This window comes from Patagioenas fasciata, chromosome 1, assembly GCF_037038585.1.
Source record: "Patagioenas fasciata isolate bPatFas1 chromosome 1, bPatFas1.hap1, whole genome shotgun sequence".
Classification (NCBI taxonomy): Eukaryota; Metazoa; Chordata; class Aves; order Columbiformes; family Columbidae; genus Patagioenas; species Patagioenas fasciata.
In genome coordinates, this window is record NC_092520.1 from 215726479 (window position 1) to 215748059 (window position 21581).

At 65.8% G+C, this 21581-nt stretch overlaps 1 protein-coding gene across 2 annotated transcripts in view; it reads right to left on the reverse strand.

The window, feature by feature from the left end:
* The window catches only part of SHANK3 (SH3 and multiple ankyrin repeat domains 3), a 410126-nt gene extending 390229 nt beyond the window's left edge, over positions 1-19897 (reverse strand). Inside the window, exons 1-2 of one of the 2 annotated variants that reach the window (XM_065860718.2) lie at positions 19765-19897; positions 8589-8638 (exon numbers count right to left, since the gene is read on the reverse strand). The gene's annotated coding sequence lies outside the window, so the exon portion shown is untranslated. Of the gene's footprint in view, positions 1-64; positions 253-8588; positions 8639-19764 lie in introns of those variants that run through there. The other variant, XM_065860710.2, reaches the window with a different exon arrangement.
* Between the last annotated feature and the right edge of the window lie 1684 nt (positions 19898-21581).

The following is a 21581-nucleotide window of genomic DNA, read 5'->3' on the forward strand; positions in this document are numbered from 1 at the left end:
CCTGACCGACTCCAGACCAGCACCCAGGCACCTGCTGCAGGGACAAGGCAGCCCATCCACTCACCTGCGCCAGCACTGCCGTTGCCTGCCAGACCGCAGGGCCACGGAGCCCAGGCAGTGCTGCCCGTCCCTGCTCCAGCAGCTCCCACAGCACCCCAGGCTCCACTTCTGCAACCACGCCGAGCCTGCCCCTGGCTCTGTGTGCACCCCGCGTCCTCCTGGGACCGGGGAGCCCTGGATCATGTTCAACAGCCCTGCTCGGAGCCCCCGGCCCTCCCGTGCCACGGCAGGAGTCCAGCCCTCACCTCAAAGCACCGGGGAGCTTCCGCTCTCGCTTGGCTGGCGATGCCCATGGAACAAGCAGAGCCGTCCTCTCGCACAGCCCAGACGTTACTGATTTACCAGGGGCGGCTGCGGCTGGAACGCACGGTCGATGGCTGCAGCGCTGTGGAAGGCACGGTGGCCTCTGCGGGGGGGACGGGGAGCAGGGGAACTGCGCTGCTCTGCCCCCACCATGGGGCCCGAGTGCAAGGCCCTGTGTGGGGTGTCAGGAGGCTGGGGCTCCCATGGGCCACATTCCCACGGGCCCGGGGCCGCTCCTCAGCATCCTGCCAGCTCCGTCACAGAGGCCAGGAACGGTCCTGCCCAGACCCAGGGTCCTGAACCGAGCCAGGGTCCTGCCCAGAGCCAGGGCCCCGCCGTGCCGGAGCCGTCCGCGCTGCTTATCTGCGCACAGGCAGGTCACTCAGCACCGCTGTTTGCCGTGGCTCCGGCCCAGCCCCACGTGAGGGGCAGCGCGGAGCAGCCTGTACAGCCCGACCTTGTCCTTCGCCAGCGCTGCCCGTGTCCCCAGACCCGACCCGCGCGGGGGCACGCAGCACAGGCTGTGTGCGCCGTCCCCAGCGCGCCGGGACGCGCAGAGATAACGGGGGCACAGCGCTGGCGGGGAGCGGGAGCAGCGCCCATCGATCGGCCCGCAGCGGGACAGGGCTGCCGGGAAACCCTCCTCCCCATTGATCCTCCCTCTGTTTGCCAGGGTCAGTGGGTCACTGGGCGTGTGCAGACAATTAAAGGGCAAGTCCCCAAACACGCTGCTCACGGGAGGAAACTCACTGCCCCCTTTCCAGGGGTGACAGCAGAGCAGCGCTGACCCCAGTGCAGAGCAGCGCTGACCCCAGCGCAGAGCAGCACTGACCCCAGTGCAGAGCAGCGCTGACCCCAGTGCAGAGCAGCGCTGACCCCAGCAGAGCAGCACTGACCCCAGTGCAGAGCAGCGCTGACCCCAGCAGAGCAGCGCTGACCCCAGTGCAGAGCAGCGCTGACCCCAGTGCAGAGCAGCGCTGACCCCAGCAGAGCAGCGCTGAACCCAGTGCAGAGCAGCGCTGACCCCAGTGCAGAGCAGCATTGACCCCAGTGCAGAGCAGCGCTGACCCCAGTGCAGAGCAGCGCTGACCCCAGTGCAGAGCAGCGCTGAACCCAGTGCAGAGCAGCGCTGACCCCAGTGCAGAGCAGCATTGACCCCAGTGCAGAGCAGCGCTGACCCCAGTGCAGAGCAGCGCTGACCCCAGCAGAGCAGCACTGACCCCAGTGCAGAGCAGCGCTGACCCCAGCAGAGCAGCGCTGACCCCAGTGCAGAGCAGCGCTGACCCCAATGCAGAGCAGCGCTGACCCCAGTGCAGAGCAGCACTGACCCCAGCAGAGCAGCGCTGACCCCAGTGCAGAGCAGCGCTGACCCCAGTGCAGAGCAGCGCTGAACCCAGTGCAGAGCAGCGCTGACCCCAGTGCAGAGCAGCGCTGACCCCAGCAGAGCAGCGCTGACCCCAGTGCAGAGCAGCGCTGACCCCAGTGCAGAGCAGCGCTGACCCCAGTGCAGAGCAGCGCTGACCCCAGTGCAGAGCAGCGCTGACCCCAGTGCAGAGCAGCACTGACCCCAGCAGAGCAGCACTGACCCCAGTGCAGAGCAGCACTGACCCCAGTGCAGAGCAGCGCTGACCCCAGTGCAGAGCAGCGCTGACCCCAGTGCAGAGCAGCATTGACCCCAGTGCAGAGCAGCGCTGACCCCAGTGCAGAGCAGCACTGACCCCAGCAGAGCAGCGCTGACCCCAGTGCAGAGCAGCATTGACCCCAGTGCAGAGCAGCGCTGACCCCAGCACTCGCCTTTCTCAGGGTGACTGACCCTGGCACAGCCCCACTTGGCCCCAGCAAAGGCTCTTTGGTCACTCCTGCCACTGTCCCAGCTGCAGACGACCCTTCAGGCCAGCAGGACAGACATCAGCAATCCCTGGCCCACAGCTGTGCTTCCCACAGGCCCTGGCCCTGCCAGGCTCCCGTCCGCCCACCTCCCACGGCGCTGTGCATCCCCAGCTCCAGGACACGGCTGCACCGCCCGCCCCAGCCCTGCCCCACCGCCCCGGGGGTGACACAGGACTCCCCCCAGCAGGAAAGCGCCAGAGCCCTGGGAGGTGGCCCAATGGGCAGCAGAGCTCCCTGCCAGCCTGCACAGGACAGGACCCCAGTCCCATGGCAGGGGAGCAGCAGCCACGGGCTGGTCCCAGACAGGAGGAGGGAGCTCAGGCCAGCAAACCCTCTCTCTGTCCCTGCAGGCCCCGCACAGGGCACAGTGCTACTCGGTGCCAGGCACTGGCCACACAGCCCTGCCTGTGGCTCAGGGCAGCACAGCCACTGCCAGGCCCAGCCCTGCCTGCTGCCTGGCCACGCAGCCCTTGTCCTTGGCAAGCTGGGCCGGTGGCACAGTGGGGCAGCACGTGCGTGCTGGTGCTGCATGACACTGGGGTTCCAGTGCTGGGACACAACCGTTCGGTCCTTGTCCCCATCCCTGTGCGCTCACTCCTGCTCCTGGGCTGGACACACAGACACACGGGCAGCCCACGCTGCCAGCTGGCCCAGCTTAAAACCAAGCTCATTTTGTCCTGGTGGCTTTTGTCAAGAGCAGCTCACAACTGTAGCTGTTCCTCTAAAGCACAATTGGCGATGAACAATGACACAAGAGCAGGAACGAGGGGCTGGAGTGCAACCTCTGTAACTCAGCCCTACCAGACCGCCCGTGGGGCAGCCCAGCACCAAGAGCTGCCCACGCAGCCTCTCCCGCCCGCAAAGGCGTCTCGGAGCAGAGCCAGGGGACGGCTGCAACGGGAACAGCCTCACCGGGAGGCACCGGGGATCCTGGGGGCTCCGCACGCTCCCCCCGCAGTAACTCTGAGCAGGAGCGGTGCGTAGCCATAGGAACACCACTTAACACGGTCACCTTGGTAACCACAGCTACACTCTCGCGCGGAGCACGTGCGAGGCCCTGTGCACCCCGGTCGGAGTCCTCCCCTCCTGCACCCCTCACAGCTGCTGCCTGCCCCATCAGCGCTGCCGCGGGGACCAGCGGGACCGGGACAGACCTGGACGCACAGCACCACGAGAGCAGCTGGAAATCACCACCAAGACCAGAGCAGGGAGTCAAACCCTTCCAGAGCCCCAGGGACCAGGCTGGCCACAGACACTGCTGTCCAGAGGTGTGCGCTGGACGGGCTGGCATCTCCTCCCGTCCCACCAGTCACTGATCCCCCTTCTGCTCCTCATGTGGAGCCAGAGCTTTAGGACCCCACACACACCCTCACCTCACGGATGCAGGAGCGGAACATGCCCGGGTCAGACACACGTGAGGGCACAGCCAGGAGGAACATGCCCCTGGAGCCTGCCCCACCACGGACAGGCTGTCAGGGAGCACATCTGCCCCCTCCAGCTCCCCACAGCACCGCTGGGCACAGCCCCAGGTTAGCACAGCCCAGGAACGTGGCGGAGCCCAAGGACAGTAAACGCGAGCACTCGGTGCACAGACCTCCAGCCCTGACCTCAGCGAGCAGCTCTGCGTGCACAGCCCCACGGCAGCACCGCAGGCGAACACCTCGGTGCGCGGCGATGCCACGGCCCAGGCTGGCAGCCCGCCCAGCTGCACTGTGCCCCGGCCCTGCTGCGGCCCGCACCGTGCCCCCGCTCCCCAGCTCCCGCTTAGGGGGCACACGACACTGCAGGGAGACAGAAACCTGAGGACCTCCAGGAATTACACAATCCACGGAGCAACCCAGACAGCCCTGCTGCTGCCAGGACCCACCAGCCCCTCGTCAGCAGCACCAGTGAGGGTCCAGCCCCTCGCTCAGCCATGGCCCTGCCCCATCACAGCCCCCGCACACCCGGCACAGCCCCTGCGCACCCCAACACAGCCCCTGCGCACCCAGCACAGCCCCTGCACCCCAACACAGCCCCTGCGCACCCCAACACAGCCCCTGCACACCCAGCACAGCCCCTGCGCACCCAGCACAGCCCCTGCACACCCCAACACAGCCCCTGCGCACCCCAACACAGCCCCTGCACACCCAGCACAGCCCCTGCGCACCCAGCACAGCCCCTGCGCACCCAGCACAGCCCCCGCACACCCAGCACAGCCCCCGCACACCCCAACACAGCCCCTGCGCACCCAGCACAGCCCCTGCACACCCCAACACAGCCACTGCACACCCCAACACAGCCCCTGCGCACCCAGCACAGCCCCTGCGCACCCAGCACAGCCCCTGCGCACCCAACACAGCCCCTGCACACCCCAACACAGCCCCTGCGCACCCAGCACAGCCCCTGCGCACCCAGCACAGCCCCTGCACACCCAGCACAGCCCCTGCGCACCCCAACACAGCCCCTGCACACCCCAACACAGCCCCTGCGCACCCAGCACAGCCCCTGCGCACCCCAACACAGCCCCTGCACACCCAGCACAGCCCCCGCACACCCCAACACAGCCCCTGCGCACCCAGCACAGGCCCCGCACACCCCAACACAGCCCCTGCACACCCCGGCACAGCCCCTGCACACCCAGCACAGCCCCTGCGCACCCAGGACAGCCCCTGCACACCCAGCACAGCCCCTGCACACCCCGGCACAGCCCCTGCACACCCAGGACAGCCCCTGCACACCCAGGACAGCCCCTGCACACCCAGCACAGCCCCTGCACACCCAGCACAGCCCCTGCGCACCCAGGACAGCCCCTGCACACCCAGCACAGCCCCTGCACACCCCGGCACAGCCCCTGCACACCCCGGCACAGCCCCTGCACACCCAGGACAGCCCCTGCACACCCAGCACAGCCCCTGCACACCCAGGACAGCCCCTGCACACCCAGCACAGCCCCTGCACACCCAGCACAGCCCTTGCACACCCAGCACAGCCCTTGCACACCCAGCACAGCCCCTGCGCACCCCAGGCCCTGCACACCCAGCACAGCCCCTGCACACCCCAGCCTCGCGGGCGCCCTGGCCTCCCTGCCAAAGCTCCAGGCCGCAGCAGCAGAGCTCAGGGTCCGGGACTGGCAGCGCTGACCCCACGTTTAGCAGCGTATACCTGACCTGTTCCCAGGGACTTGGTCCTGCGTGGGCACAGACGCTATCCAGAGCTGGCGTTGGGGCAGCTGCCACCCCAGAAAAACATCCTGCTGCTGCTGGGGCCCAGAGCACCCACTGATCAGCCAGCTGAACGCATCATTCAGCCTCTGCGCTTAGCCCCTGGGTAATAGGATAACGCTACCTCCATCTGTTTGTCTGGGACTGAGACGCTAATCGCCTCTGGCACCCTCCCCTGCCCCTGCCCGGCCGCGCCACCAGCCCCGTCGGGCACAGGGCAGAGCTGCTGCACCCGCAGGACACGGTGGTGCCAGGCAGAGCCAGCCGGGCGGCCGTGCTGGGACAGAGCGGGGCAGGGCTGCGCCAGGCTCCGGACCCCACCACGGCCTCCCCGTGTCCCACGGACCGCGGCTCCTGCTGCAGCAGGGAAGGCCGGCCCTGCCCCTTTGGGGATGGGAGCCATGCCCTGCACAGGGATCACCTTCGCCCAGCCCAGCTCCATGGGCCCTGATGCCCCGGGATCTGCTGCTCTGCTGCGGAACGAGGACCAGGTCAGAGCACCGCCTGCTGTGCGGTGAGCTGCTGCAAGCGCGCGGGAATGATGCTGCCACCGCAATCAGATTCAGGCCCTGCGAGCCATGGATGCATTCCGGGACCAGGCAGGACTGGCTTAATTGAACACACAGGCTAGCAGAAGAGCCTGGATGAATTCCCACATCTCAGTGCAAACACCATGCATCCCCACTGCACGCATTCCAAGGCTGCACCTGCCCTGCACTGGCAGCCGGTGCTCAGACTGGCACAGCCCTGCGGGAAAGACCCCTCACAGCGCAGCAGCTCCCCAGCCCCAAACCACCTGGCACAGCACAGCATGGCACAGTATGGCACAGTATGGCACAGCACGGCACAGCACAGCGACTCCTCTGCACGGAAACACGCAGCGCAGCCCACGCCGCGCAGCCCACGCAGCGCAGCCAGCCCTGCACGGAAACACGCGGCACAGCCCACGCTGCTCGGCCCACGCGGCACAGCCAGCCCTGCACGGGCAGCCTGAATTATCTGAAGGATTTACAAGGTGAAGTGGCAACGCACTTCAGGGGTCCTGGAATGAAGCTGCAGGCTCTGAAAACAGCCTGCTGAAACCAAAAAAAGCACCCACTATTCTTGTGCATTAGCATTTCATGTTTCCTTTGTTCCATCCTTTGGTTTCCAAGCCTCCACCCTGAAGCTTGACATACGCTGTTCGCTGCACGACAGAGCTCAGCCGGCCTAGTGCGCGGGGAGAAGGGCTGGGTGAGGCTGGGACTTGCTGAGCCCCAGCCCCACAGAGGTGTCCACGCGGTGCGTGGGTACACGGGGGCCCCTCGCTTCTCAGCTCATCCCTTGTCTGGGAGGCCATGGCAAACGTCTGCAGTGCCTGGGGCTGGCAGGTCACAGCCTGGGGATGGGGCAGAAGCTGGAGTCCTGCTCCCCCACAAGGCCCAGCACTGGTTGCACCGATGCAGGGCGAGCAGTAGGTGGGAACGGACCCCCAGGAACACACTCCGGGTGTGCACACCCTCAGGGACACACTCCAGGTATGCACACCATCAGGAACACACCCTGGGTGTGCACACACAGCGTTAGCCAGACCCTCTGTTGGCAGGACCCCTCAGGGACACCCTCCGGGTGTGCACACCCTCAGGGACACACCCCGGGTGTGCACACACAGCGTTAGCCAGACCCTTGGGTGGCAGCACCCAGCTGGTGCGGTGCCAGGCAGGGGATGGGGTCCTGCTGGGCACCAAGAACCCCTGTGGAGAGGGAGGAGGAGGCTGCTCGAGGGGCGGCCAGAGGCTGGGACAGGGCACGACTCGGGGCAGGAGACCAGGCCCACCACCAAGCCAAGAACATGAGATAGGCAGGGGACAGACCAGCCCCAGACCACGGGCAGACATTTGCCATTTGCCATCTCCCACTCCCATGGGACATCTCCTGCCTTTCCTCAGCTGTGTCTTACAGCTCCAGACGCTTCCCCACCGGCTGTGGCCAGCGGCTTCCACACTCCCCTCTCCCGTGCTGTCCCCCACGCTTCCCCATCCCCGTGTAGCTCTGTCTGCCCTTTTCTCGCTCTGTGCCAGGCTCTGGCCCTGCCACAGTCACAGCAGCAGCCCTGTCCTGCCCAGATGCACTGGGTGTGCTGGGGGAACCCTGTGCTGCCCCTGCCCTCAGCCTGGCACCCTGCGGTAGAGGCGCCCACCATTGCTCCGCTTCCCTTGGTGGGACGTGAGCTCCGGCGCCTGCCAGCAACGGTGCTGCAGGTTCCCTGCGCATTCAGAGCTGGTGCCCCCCTGCCCTTGTGCCAGCCCGACAGCGGCCACGGAGGCGGCACCAAACACCTTAATGGCTCAGTGCAGCCCAAGAAAATGCCTTTCACAGCACTGCACATTCGCACCCAGCTCCCACCGAGACCTCAGCCCGGTCTGTGGAGCAGCGCGCACGCAGCACCCAGTCCATGAGCACAGCTGTGGGTGACACGATCCCCAGCCACACCAGTGCTGCAGACCAGGAGCACTTGCAAAGGGTCCTGTGTGCTCAGCCAGGGCAGGAGAAAGCCCCATTGCGAGGCAGCAACCGAGCAGCCAGGGCTGGAAGAAGCACCCACACCAGTGTGATGTCCAGGAACCCTCCTGCCCTCTGAGACCAGTGGTGCTTGTTCCAGACAGAGATCCTTGATCCCCCTGGATGGGCCCCAGGGGAATCCATCAGAGGGGGCACGCTGGATCCCCCTGGATGGGTCCTGGGGGAAGCCATCAGAGGGGACACCCTGGATCCCCCTGGATCCCCCTGGATCCCCCGGGCAGACGTGGTCAGTCAGTCTCGGCGGGACCTGTCCTCCCAGAGCACGCCACGTGGCCATGACCTGCCCCTGACCCACGGCCGCTGCCGCACCGCCTGCAGCCTGCCCAAGCGCGTCCTGCAGCCCCAGCCCTGCCACCCTTTGCCAGCCCCACAGGCCCCATTTCTGCCCTCAGCTCTCCCCACGGCTGCCCCTGAGCACAGCCAGGTCCCCATCCCCACTGCCCAACAGGCCATTTTCCCCCAGCGCCAGGCTGCAGGGCCCACACCAGCCTCAGCCCCCTCCTCACCACCTCCCGTCGGAGGCCCAGGGTGTTTCTGAAGGCAGGACGGGAAGGGCAGAGCAGTGCTTACCTGAAATGAGTGTCACGGGCACGGGGTCACAGCACTCCCTCTTCATCAACCTGCGGACAACAGAGAGCAGGGACAGTCAGCCAGCGCACACATGGCCCCCGGGCACGCTGCGCCGGTGTGGACGGCAGAGCCAGCCTCAGGACAGCGGGGTGAGGGACCCGCGGCGCCAGGAACCAGAGTATCCCAGAGCAAACTTCCCACGGGACACCAGGAGAGAGGCAAGGCCACCTCCAGCCTGCGCCAACACCGGCGCGAGCAGGAGCCCCGAGCCCTCCTGCCCAAGCAAGCCCCCCTCACCCCAGGGGCTCTGCCCCTTGCCCAGCCCGGCTGGAGGCCTGGCAGCCCCCGCTGGCCTGGAGCACGGCTCCATGAGACCCTGGACAAGGGCAACGCAGCTTCCCAGCAGCCCAGGTTTGAGCCAGAGGGACGGCGGACACAGCCACCCTGGGTCAGCAGGGACCCTCGAGAACCTCTCCCACGCTGGGGCAGCAGGGACCCTCGAGAACCTCTCCCACCCTGGGGCAGCAGGGACCCTCGAGAACCTCTCCCACGCTGGGGCAGCAGGGACCCTCGAGAACCTCTCCCACGCTGGGGCAGCAGGGACCCTCGAGAACCTCTCCCACCCTGGGGCAGCAGGGACCCTCGAGAACCTCTCCCACGCTGGGGCAGCCACCCCGGGCAGAGCCGTAGGCCCCGGCAGGCAAAGCCGAAACGCCGGCAGTTCTAAGGGTCAGGTTTTCCACAGGGTCAACTCTCTTGTTTGGGAGGAGCAGTTGGGGACCAGGGCCCAGCCGAGCCGGTCTCCAGAACACCACACAGCAAGCGTCCCAGGCTAAATTCGGGAACAGCTACAGGCAGCCAGGAAAAGAGAAGAGTGCATCCACAATGCCTCTGCTCTCCTGTGTGCTGGAAACGTGCACGCTCGCTCTCCCCGCTTCTCATTAAAGATTCTTTCTGGGTGAGTGGCTGAAATGGCTGCTGTGTTGTAGAAAATTAAAAATGTATGAGTTGGGATTTCTTGGCGCACGCCCGCCGTGCTGCAGCTGGTGTCAGCGAGCGCGGGGCGCTGCGGGGGAAGGGGCCGCGGGACCGGGGCTCCAGGGTCTGCAGAGCCCGCAGCGCGCCACGCGGGCAGCTGCGCTGCCACCGGGCTGTAAGCGTTCTGTAAGATACAGTCCAGCCTCCGCTAGCACGGGGATCACAGACACTGCGATACACCTGCAGAACTCTGCGGCTATTGTGTGCTTCTCTGTAACGCGGTGCTGCCGAGGTCCCAGCGGGGCCGCAGCTCCGGACACAGATGCCCCATTGACTCTTCCCTGGAGAAAAGCTCACGAGACACCTGTGCCACGAGAACAGGGGAAACCTACCACAGCTGTTTACGTAGGACCTAAACAAAACAGCACAGGCCGTGTGTGTGTCCTGCTTGGACACAGAGGGACCGTGGCAAACTGTCCCTCGCGGGTCCCTCAGCTCTGGGAATGCCAAGACTGAGAGCGAGGCAGGCGGTGGGGCAGGGGACGCTGTGCCTGCAGGGACACCAGACCTCGACCGGCAGCCTCACGGCGCTGATGGCAGAGGGCAACACCCCCGGCACGGGCTGGGACACCCACACGAGCCCCCTCGCACCGCGCACCCGTGGAAATCCCTCGGTGCAGCAGAGGCCGCGGCCTGAAGCCAGGCCCGGACCAGCCCATCGCTGTCAGCGGCGCCAGGAGACTCACCCGCCACGACCGGGGAGCTGGGACGAGGGGTGGGCTGTGGGGTGTGCAGCAGGAGCCCCCTGTCCGCAAAGGCATCTCTGGCAGCTCCAGCTCACCCACCCCAGGCAGCCCCAGCCCACGGACACGGTGGGTTCAGGCGGGGGTTACACAGCAAGGCTACAGCCACGTGTCACCAAAGGTGGCACAACCCGAACACCCCAGCATGCCTGGTGGCCCAGCTGCACACCCTCTGGGACATCCGGCAGGCAGCGAACCAAACCACACACGTGGCAGACACGTGGAGCACAGGAGCCTTCCCAGACACACACAAGCGCCAGGCTGTGACGGTGCTGGCACAGCCCCGGGCAGCCAACGCTGGCACAGCCCCGGGCAGCCAACGCTGGCACAGCCCCGGCACAGCACCGGGCAGCCGAGCTCTGAGCCCCAGAGGCACCTCATCCCGACCCAGCCCAGAACCGGCTGCACTTCCCCACCATCTCATCTCCACTTCCTCACCATCCACGCGGGTATGGGAGGGCTGGGTCTGCACCGGCAGCACTGGGAGCAAAACAGGCAAGAGAGCGCATGGGGAAGAGGTGTCTGCACAGCCCCACATGGCCAGCGGCTGCAGGACCCGGCACCAGGGCCCCCAGGAAAGCGTAAAACAAAGAGGACTTGGAAACAGGAAGAATGAATGACCAAAGGGTGAGAAAAACTGTCATTAAAAGAGGAAGGAAAGAGCGGAGATTGCTGCCTTAGGAGGAGGCAAGTAAGAAGGGACACAGATAAAAGGCTGTAACATCCTGAACAGTTTGCAGACCAGAGACGACGCTTCTGTTCTTTTCATCTCACAGCGTGAGGGCAGCGGAAAATGTTGTGGGATCTCACACTAAGAAAAGGAAATACTTCTGCACATCTCCTGAAGCTGGATGGTGCGTCTCACTGCCACAGGAAGGCCCTGGGGCCCAGGGCGGTGCGAGGTCCCCGCCGGGTCTCGAGGTTTCTGTGGGTGAGGATCCCAACCGAGGTGACCAGCGGCAGCATCTGGCGGGGCCGTGCAGCCCCTCCCGCAGGTCAGGACCACTGCCACGGCCGTGGCCAGCGGGACCTCGCGGTGCGGGCGACCGGTCCCAGCTCCTGGATCCCCCTTGGTGCAGGCAGCCGGTCCCAGCTCCTGGATCCCCTCAGCACAGGCAGCCGGTCCCAGCTCCTGGATCCCCTCAGCACGGGCAGCCGGTCCCAGCTCCTGGATCCCCTCAGCATGGGCAGCCGGTCCCAGATCCTGCATGCCCCATGGTGCGGGCAGCCGATCCCAGCTCCTGGATCCCCCTCGGTGCAGGCAGCCAGTCCCAGCTCCTGGATCCCCCTCAGCGCAGGCAGCCAGTGCCCAGCCGGTCCCAGCTCCTGGATCCCCTCTTGGCACGGGCAGCCGGTCCGAGCTCCTGGATCCCCTCTTGGCACAGGCAGCCGGTCCGAGCTCCTGGATCCCCTCTTGGCACGGGCAGCCGGTCCCAGCTCCTGGATCCCCTCTTGGCACGGGCAGCTGGTCCCAGCTCCTGGATCCCCTCTCAGCACGGGCAGCCGGTCCCAGATCCTGGATCCCCTCTTGGCACGGGCAGCCGGTCCCAGATCCTGGATCCCCTCTTGGCACAGGCAGCCGGTCCCCAGCCGGTCCCAGCTCCTGGATCCCCTCTCGGCACGGGCAGCCGGTCCCAGCTCCTGGATCCCCTCTTGGCACAGGCAGCCGGTCCCCAGCCGGTCCCAGATCCTGGATCCCCTCTCGGCACGGGCAGCCGGTCCCAGCTCCTGGATCCCCTCTCGGCACGGGCAGGCGGTCCCCAGCTGGTCCCAGCTCCAGGGGCAGAGCGGAGGTGGCCCAGGACAGTGAGAGGACCCCAGGGGGTGGCTCTGAACTGCAGAGCGGTCCCGGCAGGGGCAGCAGCCGTGATCCATCCCCAGCAGCATGGCCTTCCCTCCACGTCCATCCCACCCTGACCAGAGCAGATCCAGGCCAGCACCACCACCTCTGGGCTCCTCCTGAGCTGGACTTCTCCAGCACCACCTTTCCTGCCCCCAGGTCACAAGGGCCTGGTGGAGCACTGACCATGGGGACATACATCCAGTCACATCAAAGGTGCTGGTGTGCACGGGAAACAGCTCGGAGATAAATTAAATGCTTTTAACATGAGCATCTTCTCCCAACGCTGATAACAGGCAAAGAAGATTTATGAGTTTATTATTGGACCTGATAAATTAAACTCTTCATAGAAGAATAAATTATGCAGATGATGTGTGATGTATTTAGACTGCAGCTTGCACACTGCCAGGATCCAGCCCTCACTTCCCTGAGGATCCTGCGGAGCAGAGGGGCCTCGTTCAGACGGGCAGGGGCAGCTCCAGAGCGGCTGTCATCCCTCCTGCTCGGGAACGGCAGCTCTGCCTTTCGCGTGCCCAGGACTGGCTCTTTATCAGGAATGTCCAGGTTCCCTGCTTCCCGTTCAGCTTCCTCCCGTTCCAGGGTAAGAGGCGAGGGCTGCAGACGCGCAGGAACCGCAGCAGCTGGTCCCCAGCAGTCTAACAAACACGACATGATTGGAAATGACAAGTCAGTGGAAGTAAAACTGTCCCCAGGACAGAACTGGGAGCTGGGAAGCATCTGGAGGCTCCATCTCAGGAGGGCTGTGGGAACGCCTCTTGCACTGAGACAACCGTGGGGTTGTGATACGGCAGATGGGGCACAAGCAAATGCCTGTGATCGGGGTTCATACAGGGGGACGTGCCTATTTCTGTCTCCTGATCCCACAAAGGGACGATGCCACTTGGTCCCTCTCACAAGCATCCCCAACGAATCCAGACAAGAAATGCAGACAAAGCCCTCCCCGCTACGAGCAGCCACCAACCCGGGCCATGGCAAGCGCGGCCGTGCAAGCCCGAGCGGCACATCTCTGCACAAGAGGAAGCGCGGCCACCGGGCTGGCCACACCGCAGCACACTCCCGCCCTGGCACGGCACTGCCTGGCACAGCGTGGTCGGCACAGCGTGGTCGGCACAGCTGCTCCACGTTGCCCCAGGGGTCTGTGAGACTCAGGCTGTCAGGATGAGCTCAGGTGTGGCCATCACGTCCCAACGGGCTCTTGTCACAGCTCCAGGATCTGCGACCCTGCGGAGGAGCAGGAGATGCCGACGACGGGGTACAGCCTGCGGCCCCCGGCCCCGGCACACGATGTCCTGCACCCCCGCGGCCTCTGGGAGCTGTAGTCCCTTCCTGCCAAGGCCAGGAAACATTACATCATGGTGTAAGGACAGGGCTGAGACTCCTCCGGACAGGGGCCGCTCCCCTGGGCAGCCCTGCCTGCGGCGGCTTCCGCCGGTGCGGAACAACGGCGTCCAGGCCGAGCACTTGCGGGGCTGCTGCGCTTCCTGCCATTCTTCACACTCCCCTGGGGGTGTCTATAAAAAGCCGAAGAATCCAGACCTGGAAGTCTAAATCACTCCTTAAATAAGCCAGGAATGGCAGCCTGTCCTGGAGGAGGGCAGCCCCGCAGTCCCCAAGGGGGAGCGGCTGAGGGGAGCTGGGGGACAGCCCAGGCCCCATCGGTTCTGTCCTGGGGACACACGCAGCCCAGAACCAAACTGTGCCTTTGGGTCCCTCCGTGCAAACAAACCCGGCCAACCATCAACCCAGCCCTGCCCAGCGAAGTCTCTGCAGTTCTGGAGCCTGCAGAGTCATCCGCCCTGCCAGGAAAGAGCAACACAAAGAACCAGCTCCTTGCAAACGGGCAGCCCCTTGGAGCAGGGCCTGGGCTGGAGCACAGCCGCGATGGAGGGCTCCCGCAGGGCCAGGCTGCGGGGGCTGCTGTGGGGCGCACGGCTGTGGGGCGCACGGCTGTGGGGCGCACGCCCCGGGCTCAGCTGAGGAGCTGGCACGGACGGTCCCCTGCACCATCCCAGCCCCATTCCCACCCAGAGTCAGCTGAGTCCATTCAACACCCAGAACAAACTCACAGAGCTGCTGGCAGCGAGGGGAGAATGTGCTGCTGCCGGAGACCTTTCAATATTTAATGATAGAAGAGTCTCCTGCTCGACCTGCTTCTCGGGTTACGAAAGAGCCCATCGTTCTGCTCCCCGTGAGGATGAAAGAGCCCATCGTTCTGCTCCCCGTGAGGATGAAAGAGCCCATCGTTCTGCTCCCCGTGAGGATGAAAGAGCCCATCGTTCTGCTCCCCGTGACGAGACGGGCGGCGTGACCGCTGGTGGTGGCGCAGATACCCCATCCCCAAAGTCTGTGCTGATCCGCGAGAGACCTGCACAAAGCAGCGCTGCCTCCCTTCCCACACTGCCAACGGGAGCCAGGCACTCATGAACCAGAGCTTTTGCCTGTTGTCACAGTTACAGCAGCTCAGCTGCATTTAGGTGTGGGATGGCAATTTACTCTTTGTACCCATTTTAGCTGTGCGGCCTCCCCCAGCTCCAGGTCTGCCATGGCAGAGGGGATTCCCTCCCCCCAGCACTGCCAGCCCCACGGGCTGCTGAGCCCCCGCGGCTCCTGCGGCACAGCCGGACCCCAGACCCCGCTCCAGGGCTGGCAAAGGGGCAGGCAGAGGATGCCGGGGCAGGCAGAGGATGCCGGGGCAGCGCAGGGCTCAGCCGGTGCCCCTTGTCCCCTGGAAGGACACCCTTTCCCTGCTCCATGTCTCTGCTCTCCATGTCTCTGCTCTCCTCCAGCTCCCCTCGCAGCCCCTCCTGTCTCCTGCCCAAAGGGAGAGCGGGGCAGGAGCCGGGGGCGCTGCCGGGCGGCTGATCCTTCCAACACGACCTCCCAGCAGCGGCCCAGCCCTGGAACAGCACCCCTGGAAGAGCACCCCTGGAACAGCACCCCTGGAACACCACTCCTAGAAGAGCACCCCTGGAAGAGCACGCCTGGAAGACCAGCCCTGGAACAGCACCCCTGGAAGAGCAGCCCTGGAGCCCCCGTTCCCGCAGGCAGCTGCCAGGCGCAGCTCTGCTCCCTTGTCCCCCAGGCGCGTGTCCCTGCCCTGGCTCTCCCGGGGGAACTCAGCTCTGCCCCGAGCGCCGTCGGCAGCCCCAGCCCAGCCCTGCACAGCCCAGCGCAGCCGCGCACCCTGTGTGGCGCCATGGGCAGGACCAGCTGCCGTTGCCCAGCCCCGTGGTGCCCCCACCGCGGTGCCTCCCCGCGGATGCCCCAGCTCCGCACGCCTGCAGGACGGGACGGGGGGCCCACCCTGACACCCCGGCCCCCCGGCCCCACAGCCCTGCACTCCGCTCCTCGCCACTCGCACCACGTGCTCCACCGTTGGCAGATGCGTTTACACACTGCTGTGCAGGGGCAGCAGAAATCACTGTTAGCTGGTGGAAATCCCACAGAACAGTCTGTAGCGAGCGGCCTGCGTCTGTGTGCACCCCCAGAACGCTACCGTGGTTTGAGTGAACAACGAAGTACAAAACACAAACAGTACAGATAGGCATTATTCATATCATAATCCTAACAATATTAAGAATACTTAGGTGTTATATGAATATTTAGATGTTACATGCTGTACAACAGAAAAAAAACCCTGTTACTATCTGAAAAAAGGACCTTGTAACACTGTCCTTTGTGTCCTTTCTTGCCCTCTGCACCTCTTGCCACACACCTTGCAAGTTTGGCAGAATCAGCAGAGTCTCCACAGAAGGCTGCTGTGCAGGTGCAACACGCACAAGACGTTTGGAAGTTCTCAGTGACACTTACAAATTTCTGGGGGGAAAAGACCCCAGCGTGCCCCAGGTAGGAGCCACCCCTGCCCCACTCTGTGCCCTGGCAAGCCGAGCCCCAGCCCCACCATCCGCACGGCAGTGATGACACCACGCCTGCACCATGCACACCATGCCAGGCACACCGCACCGCGCACACCGTGCCGCACACACTGCGCCTGCACTGTGCACACCGCACCGCGCGCACCGTGCCGCACACACTGCGCCTGCACTGTGCACACCGCACCGCGCACACTGTGCCGCACACACCGCGCCTGCACTGTGCACACCGCACCGCGCACACCGTGCCGCACACACTGCGCCTGCACTGTGCACACCGCACCGCGCACACTGTGCCGCACACACCGCGCCTGCACTGTGCACACCGCACCGCGCACACCGTGCCGCACACACTGCGCCTGCACTGTGCACACCGCACCGCGCACACTGTGCCGCACACACCGCGCCTGCACTGTGCACACCGCACTGTGCACACCGTGCCGCACACACCGCGCCTGCACTGTGCACACCGCACCGTGCACACCATGCCGCACACACTGCGCCTGCACTGCAACTGCACCGCGCACACTGTGCCGCACAGCCCCGCGGTGCACACCACACCAGGCAAACCACACCGTGCACACTGCACCCACACAGCGGTGCACGGGGTCTGGTGCAACATCCACACGGCGAGGGCTGCACCAGAGTGGCTTGGCCAGCCCAGCAGACACTCCAAGAGACCTGGGCCAGGGCACCCTCAGGAGAGCCAGAGCAGGAGAGCAGAGCCCAGTGCCCACATCCTCAGCTCCTCCCCGCACAGCCCGAGGCTCCAGCACAAACACACAACAGCTAAAGAACGCCTCGTATGCCAATACAGCAAGACATCTCCCACCGCGCCGTGCTATAGGCACCCCTGCAAAGCTAGCCTCGTGTTTGACTGTGCTTCTTACAGATGTCTGACACGCGTAACCCTGGCATCACTGAAGGCTTTGAGGATCCCTGTCCATAGCCGTCAAGGCAAGAAACAGCAGGCATGGTTCCTGTTTGAATCCCGTTTGCTTAAATCGATTTCTCCCTTCATGCTCGCATCCTGATTCACACGAGCATCACGGGCACTCACGGGTACCGGCACCTGTGCAGCCAAACCCAGCTCGGGAGCTTCCTGCTCCCACGACCCAGGTTTGGACAAGCAGGAGGGTGGCAGGCTCACTCCTCCAGCAGCTCCCCAAGATACCAGGGACAGGCAAAACCGCACGCTGAGGCCTAGACACAAGAACACAACCACACAAATCCCACACACAGGACTGCCCAGCACATGCGATGGCCAGAGAACAGCTCACTGTCCACAACAGCCTGGGGGGGAGATGACTTACTGCACAAATTGTGCTTGCACACAAACAGAGCACGCAGCAAAATGGTGCGGTGAGCACCATGCACAGGTATGTGCAAAGCCAAGGGCAGATACACCCAATTACGCACAGTGGGCCACAAACAGATAAGTTACAAAAGCAACAGCGCACACTACAAAAGCAATGCCATGGCTTCAGCAGAAGTCCTCCTGCCGGTCTGAATGCTTCTGGACCGTATCACAGGTGTCCTGGTCCCCGTCCTCTGATCCATGCTCTGCCTGCATGCACGCTACTGAAAAGCAGGGCTCCTGTTCCCCATGGCCCTCCCCAGCATCTTTGTGTCATTGCAAACCACTTCTATCCCCATGCACATTCAGCTCACTGCAAATCTCAACCCTTATCCCCTCATCCCTGGAGACATCCCAGGCCAGACCGGATGGGGCTCTGAGTAACCTGACCAAGTTCAAGATGTCCCTGCTCGTGGCAGGAGGTTGAACTAGATGGCCTCTGAAGGTCCCTTCCAACCCAAACTAGTCTATGTTTCAATGAAAATAGACTCCCACTACAGCCACAAGCCCCTACTCTCCAGTCCACGTGCTCCAAAGCACATTCCAGCCCCCACTCGCCAGCACAGACACCCCAGTTCCAAACACAGCTCCTGTCCTGAGGGGCCAACATCCCAGTATGAACCCTGTCCCCTCTCCCCCAAGACATCTCACTGCAAACCACGGCTACAGCCACCCCATGCACTCATTCCAACGCAACCCACAGCCCCGTTCCCCAAAACACACATCCAGCCACTCACCACAGCCCCCAACTCAACCACAAACCATGGCCCAAATTTCTCAGTGCTGCTGCACCCGGCTGCACACCACGGCCCTGTGCCCACTGCAAACTGCAGCCCCGGCTCGTCCCACGGCCCCGCGCCCCACGGTCCCACTGCAGGACCCCCGCCCCACAGCCCCCGCCCGCCCGGCAGCGCAGCCCCGGCTCCCCACCCCGGGCCCGCTGCCGCCGCCCCTGCCCCGGCAGAGCCTCCCGCCCGCGGCGCGGCGGCCGCCGATCCCAGCCCAGCGCGCACCCGCGCTCCGGACCCGGACCCGGACCCGGACCCTCGGCGGGCGGCCGGGCCGCGACCCCGCGGCCGCGCAGCCGCCCGCTCCCCGCGCAGGGCTGACCCCGCCGCCGCGGGCGCCCGGCCCCGCGCCGCCCCCCTGCCCCCGGGCCGCTCGTTACCTGCGGGGCGGCGGGCGGCGGGGCCCGAGCCACCATATCCGCGGTGCGGCCGGGGGCAGCGCGGCCGCCGGCAGCGGGAGCGGCGCGGAGCGGAGCGGAGCGGGGCGGCGGGCGGGGGCGGCCGGGGCGGGGAGCGGCGCGCGCGGCGGATCCTCCGCGAACTCGGCCCCCGCCGCCAGCAGCGGGTGTTAGTTTAAGGAGTTGCCATGGCAACGGGGAGCCGGTGCGCGCGGGAAGGGGCGGGCGGAGGCAAACTTCAGAGGCGGCCGCTCCGGCCCCGGCCCCGGCACCCGCACCGGCCGCTGCCCCCGGGGTCGCCGCCCCGCAGCCGCCACCGGCACCCCGGGCTCTCCGCTGCCCGGTGCCCCTCAGCGCGCTGCGCCCCCGCTGCTCCACGCCGCCTCGCCCCCGGCCCCTCCGCTTCCCGCTGCCCTCCAGCATCCTCCGCCCGCCCCGGCCCGCGGGGACGCGCTCGGCCCCGGCTTTGCCCTCCCCCGCAGCGGCAGCCCCGGGAGGAGCCGGCGGGCTCCGGGAGCGGCAGGGGCGGCGCTGCCCCCGCAGCCCCGCGTGGGGCAGCCCACGGCCGCGCGGGCGGGCCCTGCGCCCCCAGGCTGGGCCGTGTCGGCGGGACGTCCTGAGGCAGGACCGGGCTCCGCGCCGTCGGGTCCCGGCACGGCCCCGGCTCGCGGCTCAGCCCCGTGCTGCCCCACAGACCTGCCCCACGGCACAGCCTGAACTGTCCCGCAGCCCAGCCCCGTGCTGCCCCACAGACCTGCCCCACGGCACAGCCTGAGCTGTCCCACAGCCCAGCCCCGTGCTGCCCCACTGACCTGCCCCACGGCACAGCCTGAGCTGTCCCACAGCCCAGCCCCGCAGCCCAGCCCCGTGCTGCCCCACAGACCTGCCCCAGGGCACAGCCTGAACCTTCCCACAGCGGAGCCCCGCAGCCCAGCCCAGCCCAGCCCTGTGCTGCCCGTCCAGCCCCACTGCCCCCCACAGCAAAGCTCTGGGGCTGGCGCACCGGCCCTGCCCCAGCCCTGCCGGCCGTACCGGGCTGCCCTTCCTAAGGCTGTCCCAGCCGCACAGCCCCGCCGGGGCGCAGGGGACCCCAGCCCCACACTGTTTGGGATCTGTTACCTGGCACAGGCCCGGGTGCTCCCGCACAGGCTGCTCCGGCTCCTGGCGCCCGCTGAGCTGGAACCTACAGGAAACCCGCGGCGGCCAGCTCGGCCCCTTTCCTGCCAGGAAGGGGACACCCTGGCCCCCGCCAGGCCACCGCCTCCTCTGCGCCCTGTGTCCTGCCGCACGCAGGCCGGGGCAGCGGCCGCGACGGATGGACGTCCCGGGTCAGGGCCTGGCCACGGGGTCCCACACGGACACACGTGGCTGCATGTGCATGTGTCTGGGGAGCCACGGGGTGCTGTGCATCAAAGGGGCTTGTGGCACACACAGCTCTGGGGTCTGCGTGCATCTGTGGGGGTCAGGATGTGCCTCCGCATCCTATCTGGGGAGCCAGGAAACACCTTGCCAGCGCAGAGATTCTCCCTTCCTGTGGGAACACCATGGGCCAGGAGGAAACGCTGCTGCGAGGCCGAGAGCAGAGCGCCGGCAGCACTGCCTGCAGCGGTGCCGGACGGACAGACAGACAGACGGAGGGTGCCCTGGCCTGGGCTGCTCACTGGGGCACAGTCTGCCCCGGCCCGGCGTGGTACGAGCTCGAGTAGGGCCGGAGCAGCCGAGGTCGTGAGCACAGGCCCAGGGCACCGCAGTGCGTCGCTCCACAGCAGCACCCTTGGCATGGCTGTGGCGGGAAGGAGGGACCCTGCTCTGCCCAGCTGCCTCTCCGCACCCAGAGGGGACACCCGCTCCCACCCCACTGCCCCCTGGCGTGCCCCCGTGTCCCCTGTGGCTCCCTCCGTGTTGTGCCCCCAGCCCCTCCGCTGGTCGCAGCTCCTACACGTCCCTCCTCTGCTCTCCAAGGGAGCTGCAGCCACACAGGGATGTCCTCCTGCTTCTTTCCGAGTCAGCGTTGTGACCTCAGGGGCTTGGGAATAGTGTCCAGGCTCTGCCTGTGCCTTTGGCCTGGTTTTGATCACAAGATGTTTAATTGCAACTCGTTGGGTATTTTTTAGCTCATGGAGGCAAACATCCCGGATTTCCTTCACGAGCCTGGAGAGCCAAGAACGCGCTGTTCCCGTAAAGCTGACACATTCCCCCAGTTCCCCGACTCCGAGTGTTTTCCGAGTGCTGCAGTGCTCACGCCAGCCGTGCGGAGCTGGTGCTGTGGTAACGGCTGCAGCCCCGTGGTGTCAGGAACAGGTCCCAGCTGCGCAGGAGGGAAACGGGTCCTGGGTGATAGGGATGGGACCAGACCCCAGACCCAGGGGAGGGGGATGGGTGCTGGGCTCACAGCCCTGAGAACCCCTCCTAGACAAGAGGACGTACGATCAGGTCCTGGTGGAGGTCTGGCAAGCAGATCCTGGCTGCACGGCACAGGGAGCAGTTAAACGGCGAGGGATGAACCTCATGGGGTGGTGCGGGCAGAACCTCTGCCCGTTGGGCAGCAGCCCCAGGCGGGCACAGGGGGAGACCCTTTCCCAGGCGACCCTGAGCAGTGGCGGGGCAGCCCACTCCGGAGCCCTTTCACATCAGAGCCCGGGCACGAGCAGCACCTGACACACTTGAGCTCCCCTTGAGACCAACCAAGCGTGACATGATCTGGGAGAAGAGACGTCACTCAGGGAGAACCGCCAAGTGTCCTCAGCTTAGGGGATCCCCGCGGCAGTCAGAGGAGCCCCACACCAAGGTCTGTACACACTGACCCACAACACGCACACCGCCGAAGGAAGTGAGCACCTCCCAGCCATGGCGAGCCCAAGGAATGGGAAACCATCCCTCCTTCTGCCCCTTAGGGATGTCCCAGAGCAGCCCGTTGGAGTGGAGCCGTGTTTGCA